A 7,833-nucleotide genomic window follows, 5' to 3' on the forward strand; every position below is an offset into this window, starting at 1 on the left:
CCATGCTTGACCTGAAGCCATGAGACTTCATGGGGTCTGGAGTCAATGTTGAGGACTCCCAGGGCCACTCCTTCCTGGCTGTATACCACTGTGCCACCACCTCTGGTGGGTCGGTCCTGCTGGTGTAACAGGACAGACGATGGAGGAGTTTGGGACATTGGCATAAAGGTATGATTCTGTGAGTATGATTATGTCAGGCTGTTGCTTGGCTAGTCTGTGGGACAGCTCTCTCAATTTTGGCACAAGTCCCCAGATGTTGGTAAGGAGGACTTTGCAGGATCGACTGGGCTGTGTGTGCCATTGCCGTGTCCGTAGCTGGTGCTGAGGTCGATGTCGGGTGGTCCGCTCGGTTTCATTCTTAGTACTGTGTTTCGTACAACTGAGTGGCTTGCTAGGCCATTTCAGAGGGCTGTTATGAATCAACCACATTGCTGTGGGTCCGGACTCACATATAGGCCAGACCACGTAAGGACAGCAGATTTCCTTCCCTGAATGGGTTTTTACGACAATCTGATCGTTTCATGGTTACCATTACTGATACTAACTTTTTATTCCAGCTTTATTTAATTAACTGAATTTAAATTCCTTAGCTGCCATTGTGGGATTTGAACTCACGTCTCTGGATCATTAGTCCAGGCCTCTTTACTAGCCCAGTGACATTACCACTATGTTACCATCCCCATAACTGAGGCTTTTGAATTTTTATATTTATAATGATAAATTTGCCTCACAGCATCAAAATATATGACTGATGGCTTTTAGGCTGATTCCTGATATCTTGATGATTGCATGGTAGGCAGGGATTTGATGGAGAATGGCACAAACATCTCTTTAAAAGCCTGTAGCTGCTTTGTCCATCAATATTGACATGGGAGTCTGAAGATTTCCAGTTAATTTTTTGAAATTGTTTCTGTTTTTAGCACCATAGACCTGCAAGGATTCACTTTGTTACCTTTACTACAATATTGATAAAACTAAGGTAGTAGACAATTTTGCTGATCACACCACAACAAATGGCCCGGATTTTGCGAGAGAATAATGGTGAGGCTATTAGCACTCACCGTTAAGAACATAACATAAGAAATAGGAGCAGGAGTAGGCCATACGGCCCCTCAGGCCTGCTCCGCCATTCAATAGGATCATGGCTGATCTGAATCTAGACTCGCGTCCACTTCCCTGCCCTCTCCCCGTAACCCCTAATTCCCTTATCTGCTAGGAAAATGTCTATCTCCATTTTAAATTTATTTAATGTTGCAGCTTCCACAGCTCTCTGGGGTAGCAAATTCCATAGATTTACTACCCTCTGAGTGAAGAAGTTTCTCCTCCATCTCAGTTTTGAAAGGGCAGCCCCTTATTCTAAGATTATGCCCCCTAGTTCTAATCTCACCCATCAGTGGAAAACATCCTCACCGCATCCACCCGATCAAGCCCCCTCACAATCTTATATGTTTCGATAAGATCGCCTCTCATTCTTCTGAACTCCAATGAGTAGAGTCCCAACCTACTCAACCTTTCCTCATACGTCAACCCCCTCATCTCTGGAATCAACCGAGTGAACCTTCTCTGAACCGCCTCGAGAGCAAGTATATCTTTTCTTAAATATGGAAACCAAAACTGCATGCAGTATTCCAGGTGTGGCCTCACCAATACCCTGTATAACTGCAGCAAGACTTCCCTGTTTGTATACTCCATCCCCCTTGCAATAAAAGCCAAGATTCCATTGGCCTTCCTGATCACCTGCTGCACCTGCATACTAACTTTTTGTGTTTCATGCACCAGGACCCCCAGATCCCTTTGTACTGTAGCACTTTGCAGTTTCTCTCCATTTAGATAATAACTTGCTCTTTGATTTTTTTCTGCCAAAGTGTATAACCTCACACTTTCCAACATTATATTGCATCTGCCAAATCTCTGCCCACTCACTTAGCCTGTCTGTCCTTTTGCAGGTTTTTTATGTCCTCCTCACTCACTGCTTTCCCTCCCATCTTAGTATTGTCGGCAAACTTGGATATGTTGCACTCGGTCCCTTCCTCCAAATCGTTAATATAGATTGTAAAGAGTTGGGGTCCCAGCACTGACCCCTGCGGAACACCACTAGTTACTGATTGCCAGCCCGAGAACAAACCATTTATCCCAACTCTTTGTTTTCTGTTAGATAGCCAATCTTCCACCCATGCCAGTATATTACCCCCAATCCTGTGATTTTTTATCTTGATCAGTAATCTTTTGTGTGGAACCTTGTCAAATGCCTTTTGGAAGTCCAAATACACTACATCCACTGGTTCCCCTTTATCCATCCTGTATGTTACATCCTCAAAGAATTCGAGCAAATTTGTCAAACATGACTTCCCCTTCGTAAAACCATGCTGACTCTGTCCTATTAAATTATGTTTATCCAAATGCTCTGTTACTGTTTCCTTAATAATGGACTCCAACATTTTGCCAACCACAGATGTTAGGCTAACTGGTCTATAGTTTCCAGCTTTTTGTCTACTTCCCTTCTTAAATAAGGGTGTTACATTAGCAGTTTTCCAATCTGCCGGGACCTTTCCTGAGTCCAGGGAGTTCTGGAAAATGATCACCAATGCATCCACAATCCCTACCGCCACTTCTCTCGACCCTAGGATGTAGGCCTTCAGGTCCGGGGGATTTATCCGCCTTAAGTCCCATTATTTTACTGAGTACCATCTCCTTAGTGATTTTAATCATGTTTAGCTCCTCCCCCCCCCATTGCCCCCTGTTTGTCCAGTGTTGGGATATTTTTTAGTGTCCTCTACTGTAAAGACGGATACAAAATATTTGTTCAGCATCTTTGCCATCTCCATGTTCCCCACCACTAGTTTCCCAGTCCCATCCTCTAAGGGACCAACGTTCACTTTAGCCACCCTTTTTCTTTTTATATAGCTGTAGAAACTCTTGCTATCTGTTTTTATATTTTTTGCTAGTTTACTTTCATAATCTATCTTCCCTTTCTTAATTAATCTTTTAGTTATTGTTTGCTGGTTTTTAAATGCTTCCCAATCTTCTATCCTCCCACTAGATTTGGCTAATTTATATGCCCTTGTTTTCAGTCGGATACTATCCTTTATTACTTTACTAAGCCACGGATGGCTGTCTTTTCTTTTACTCCCCTTTTTCCTCAGTGGAATATATTTATCTTGAAAGATGTGAAATATCTCCTTGAATGTAGACCACTGCTCTTGTACCGTCTTACACTTTAATCTGTTTTCCCAGTCCACTTTAGTCAATTCTACTCTCATACCTTCATAGTCTCCTTTATTTAAGCTTAGTACGCTGGTTTGAGATCCAACTCTCTCACCCTCAAACTGAATTTGGAATTCAACCATATTATGGTCACTCATTCCAAGGGGATCCTTTACTAGGACATTTTTTATTAATCCTGTCTCATTACACAGGACCAGATCTAAGATTGCCTGCCCCCTGGTTGGTTCAGTTACATACTGCTCAAGGAACCTGTCCCTAATACACTCTATGAACTCTTCCTCAATGCTGCCATGCCCAATTTGATTAGTCCAGTCAATATGAAAGTTAAAATCCCCCATGATTATAGCTGTTCCCTTATAATGGAGTAAATCAGACAACAAATTCCAGTGTCCACACAGGCCCAGTTAAATGCGGAAATCAGGATGATGTTGCCCTGCTTCCCTGGAAGCTTCGCTACACTGATACCTCACCGAGAAATTCGGCATTCACGTACATGCAATGGCATGAAACTGGGATACTTACCCACTAGAAACCCACTAAACACGACAAAATATGTTAGGGCTCATCATTCAAGTGTATGTGAATCTTTATTGGTGTGATAAGTTTTAATTAATATCAAACAACCTCTCTGGCACTGAAAATTAACTTTTATAGGTGTGGAGTCTCGTTCCTTATTTTAATCATTGTTGGAGATGTTAAATTAAAAAAAAGTTTTACTTTTTCTTTGTTTTTTATTTCACTTAATTCCATCTTTCTTTCCCTCACTTTATTTTGCTTTCTGTACATGATTTTACATTGAATTAAATATACTAACTTGCACCTCCTGGTTTAGACTGTGCATGGCTCAGTGAGGATTCTTCAATCTGATTGGTTGAGGAAACACACCGTTGCTCTGATCACACAGGTCCCAGATCTCTTGTAGAAGGCGCCGCGCTGTTTCAAATTTCTAATTCCGCAAACCGCTGTGTAAAAACCTACCGAAAGCCTGTGGGCAAGTTTAAGTGCAATGAACGACGTGCACCTTTTGTTCGCCACTGACCGCAAAATCCGGGCCATTGACTTTGGCTTCTGTCATCCATACTTTCCGTTTTTCTGTGTTTGATTTCTGATGCTTCGTTTATGAATTTTAGGTTCCCATCGTGTCATTGTAAAGGAGGGCTGTTCCACCACAATCCATTAAAAAATATATATTTGATGTTGAGATTTTTGGACACAATATATGTTTTATTTCATTTACAAAAAATGATAAAACATTCCCTGCACCAATAGGAACAAGTGGAAAAGTCTGTTTGAGTTTCATTGTGCCATTCTGATAGGCGAAAATTTTAATTTCCTAAAGAACTTTCAACACTGGCACTTATATTCTCAAGGCCAAGATGCGCAAAAGACAGTACGACAAGTCAGGCCACTGTTAATGCTAGAATTAATGAAACTGAAGATACTTTGCAGAGACGTGCTTATCAATGTTCACAGACAACTGTGTATGCATCTCATCAGTCGTTAACATGATCAAAAATAGGTTTAGAGTTTTCAAAGTTTGAAGAGAATTCATCCTTTTTGTATAGAGACTGGCCAGGTGGACTACGATGGTTTTATTCTGGTCCTCACATTCATATGTTCTTCCAGGTTAATATTTTGACCTGAATACTGTAATGTAGTACACGGGGCAAAAAGTCTACCCCAAAGGAAAAATAAGGGTGACCGTTATATATAACGGTAAGGAAACACCAAAACTAGACCTGTATGTATTGCAAGATGGAGGACCATCATTACTGGGATGTGAATGGATCCGGAAAATACAACTGGATTGGCATTCCATACAGGCACTGACTGTGGCTGACAAAAAGGATGACGACGTCACACCTGGGCGACTGTCAAAGATCCTAACTGACGCGAAAGAAGTGTTCCAGCAAGGACTCGGAACACTAAAAGGCATGACAGCGATGATTAAAATTGAAGAAAACGCAAGCCCAAAATTTTTTAATGCCAGACCGGTACCTTATGCGATCCGCCCAGCCGTCGAAGCAGAGCTGGAGAGTCTGGAACGTTCAGGTGTACTGTCCAAGGTAGACTGGAGCGAGTGGGCTACACCCATCGTCCCTGTGATGAAAAAGTCATTGAGCAGCACGCCTGGGGAACCAAGGAAGGTTCGCATCTGTGGGGACTTTAAGGTAACAGTGAACCTGTTCCTTCACACCGTACAATATCCACTTCTGCGGATTGAAGATATTTTCGCCTCGCTATCTGGAGGGAAACGCTTCACTAAGATTGATCTGGCCCAGGCGTATCTGCAAATGGAGGTAGAAGAAGCATCAAAAAAATACCTCACAATCAACACCCATAAAGGTCTCTACCAATACTGGTATTCGGGGTAGCATCAGTTCCGGCTATTTGGCAGAGGGCAATGGAACAAGTCCTGCAAGGGATCCCAGGGACCCAGTGTTATTTGGACGACATTCTGGTCACGGGCGAAAATGACAGTGATCACCTTGCCAACCTGGAGCAGGTGCTCACTAGATTGCAGGAATATTGGCTCCGAGCTAACCGCCCCAAATGCGAGTTTTTTAGAAAACAGATCTCGTATTGTGGCCACGTTATCGATAAAGAGGGGTTACATAAGTCCCCAGAAAAGATTGAGGCAGTAGTCAAGGCTCCAGCACCGAAAAATGTGTCACAACCGAGGCCGTTCCTCGGGCTGGTAAACTACTACCATAAGTTCTTGCCAAATTTGTCTACAATATTACACCCACTGAACACCCTACTGCAAACTGGGGTGCCATGGAAGTGGAGTGACGAATGTAGACGAGCTTTCCAGAAGAGCAAAACACTAATCACATCGAAAGAGGTATTGGCCCATTACAGCCCAGCATTACCAATTCGGTTGGCATGTGATGCGTCACCCTACGGCATTGGAGCGGTGCTGTCGCACAAATTCTCAGACGGCTCAGAGAGGCCAATAGCCTTTGCGTCACGATCACTAACCTCAGCCGAGCGTAACTACACCCAGATTGACAGGGAGGCACTCAGCCTAGTGTGGGGAGTGAAAAAGTTCAATCACTATCTGCACGGGCAGAAATTCACTTTGCTGACTGATCACCAGCCTCTTGTCTCCATCTTTAATCTGAAGAAGGGCGTTCCGGTAATGACTGCGCAACGACTACAAAGATGGTCACTTTTTCTAGGGGCGCACCACTATGAGATTGAATATAAGGGCACGAAACAGCATGGAAATGCTGATGGGCTATCACGCCTGCCACTGCCTACTGCGGAGGAAGCACCAGCAGTGGATCCTGTCGAAATATTCCATTCGACTATAGTTGAATACCTACCGGTAACTAACGCTTGTATCGAAAAGGAAACCCGAAATGACCCGACACTGTCTCGGGTATATGATTTGACGGTGAAGGAATGGCTAGCACATGGCGACTCACTGTTGCCAGCATTCTCGACAAGGAGAGAACAGCTATCAGTGTGCCGGGGGACCTTGATGTGTGGATCCCGAGTGGTAATTCCACCCAAGTTAAGGGATAGAGTGCTCCATGAGCTTCATGAGGGTCATCTGGGAGGGGTAAAAATGAAAAGCCTAGCCAGGGCTTGTGCGGTGGCCGGGAATCGATAAACAAATCGAGGACCTGACCAAGAGCTGCTCAGGATGCCAGAAAGTCCAAAATGCACCACCACAGGCCCCTCTGCACCCATGGGAGTGGCCCTCATCTCCATGGCAACGGGTGCATATTGATTTTGCTTGTCCATTCATGGACTCCATGTTTTTAATAGCCGTGGATGCGCACTCGAAATGGCCTGAGGTCATCAAAATGTCCTCCACCACCACGGAGAAAACTATTGCAGTCCTCCGGACCATTTTTTGCCAGAACAGATTTGCTCCGACAACGGACCACGGTTTGTGTCCGAAGAGTTCCGGAGGTTCTTGAAAAAGAATGGGTTAAGGCATTACACATCCGCCCCGTATCATCCAGCCACAAATGGATTGGCTGAGAGGTTCGTACAAACCTTTAAGAAGGCAATAAAGGCTATGTACAATGACAACATTCCGCTGCAGCACAAGGTGGACAATTTCCTGTTCGCCTACCGGAATGCGACACATGCAGTCACCAACCAGGCCCCAGCCATGATGTTCTTTTAACCGAAGGTTAAGATATCGCCTGGATTTGCTCAGACCAAACGTACGAAGAGACGTTGAGAGTAAGCAATTCCAGCACATCCATGAGAAGCCAACAAGGAGCTTCAATGTAGGGCAACCAGTCTTGGCCCGCGACTACCGAACAGAAAAATGGCAGCCAGGAACGATATGCACACGGCAGGGCCCACTAATGTACACAGTGGACGTTGGGGAGAGCATCGTGAGACGCTATGCTGACCAGATCCTAGAGTCACAGGAACAAGTCAACCCCATGCCTCGCCCATATGTACCTGGTGATGAACCCGATGTACAGGTCGCATCTACCCCAGAAACAGTAGTATCGGAAGCTGATGAACCAACCGACGACGGGGCCAGAATCGCCTCCGCACCAAGAGCAAGACACTCGGGAAAGGCGCTATCCAGAAAGGATCAGGAAGCCTCCCCAAAGACTGAATATATAAATAGAC

The sequence above is a fragment of the Somniosus microcephalus genome, chromosome 9 (assembly GCF_052327205.1).
Source record: "Somniosus microcephalus isolate GS21.2 chromosome 9, FLI_Smic_1.0, whole genome shotgun sequence".
Classification (NCBI taxonomy): domain Eukaryota; kingdom Metazoa; phylum Chordata; class Chondrichthyes; order Squaliformes; family Somniosidae; genus Somniosus; species Somniosus microcephalus.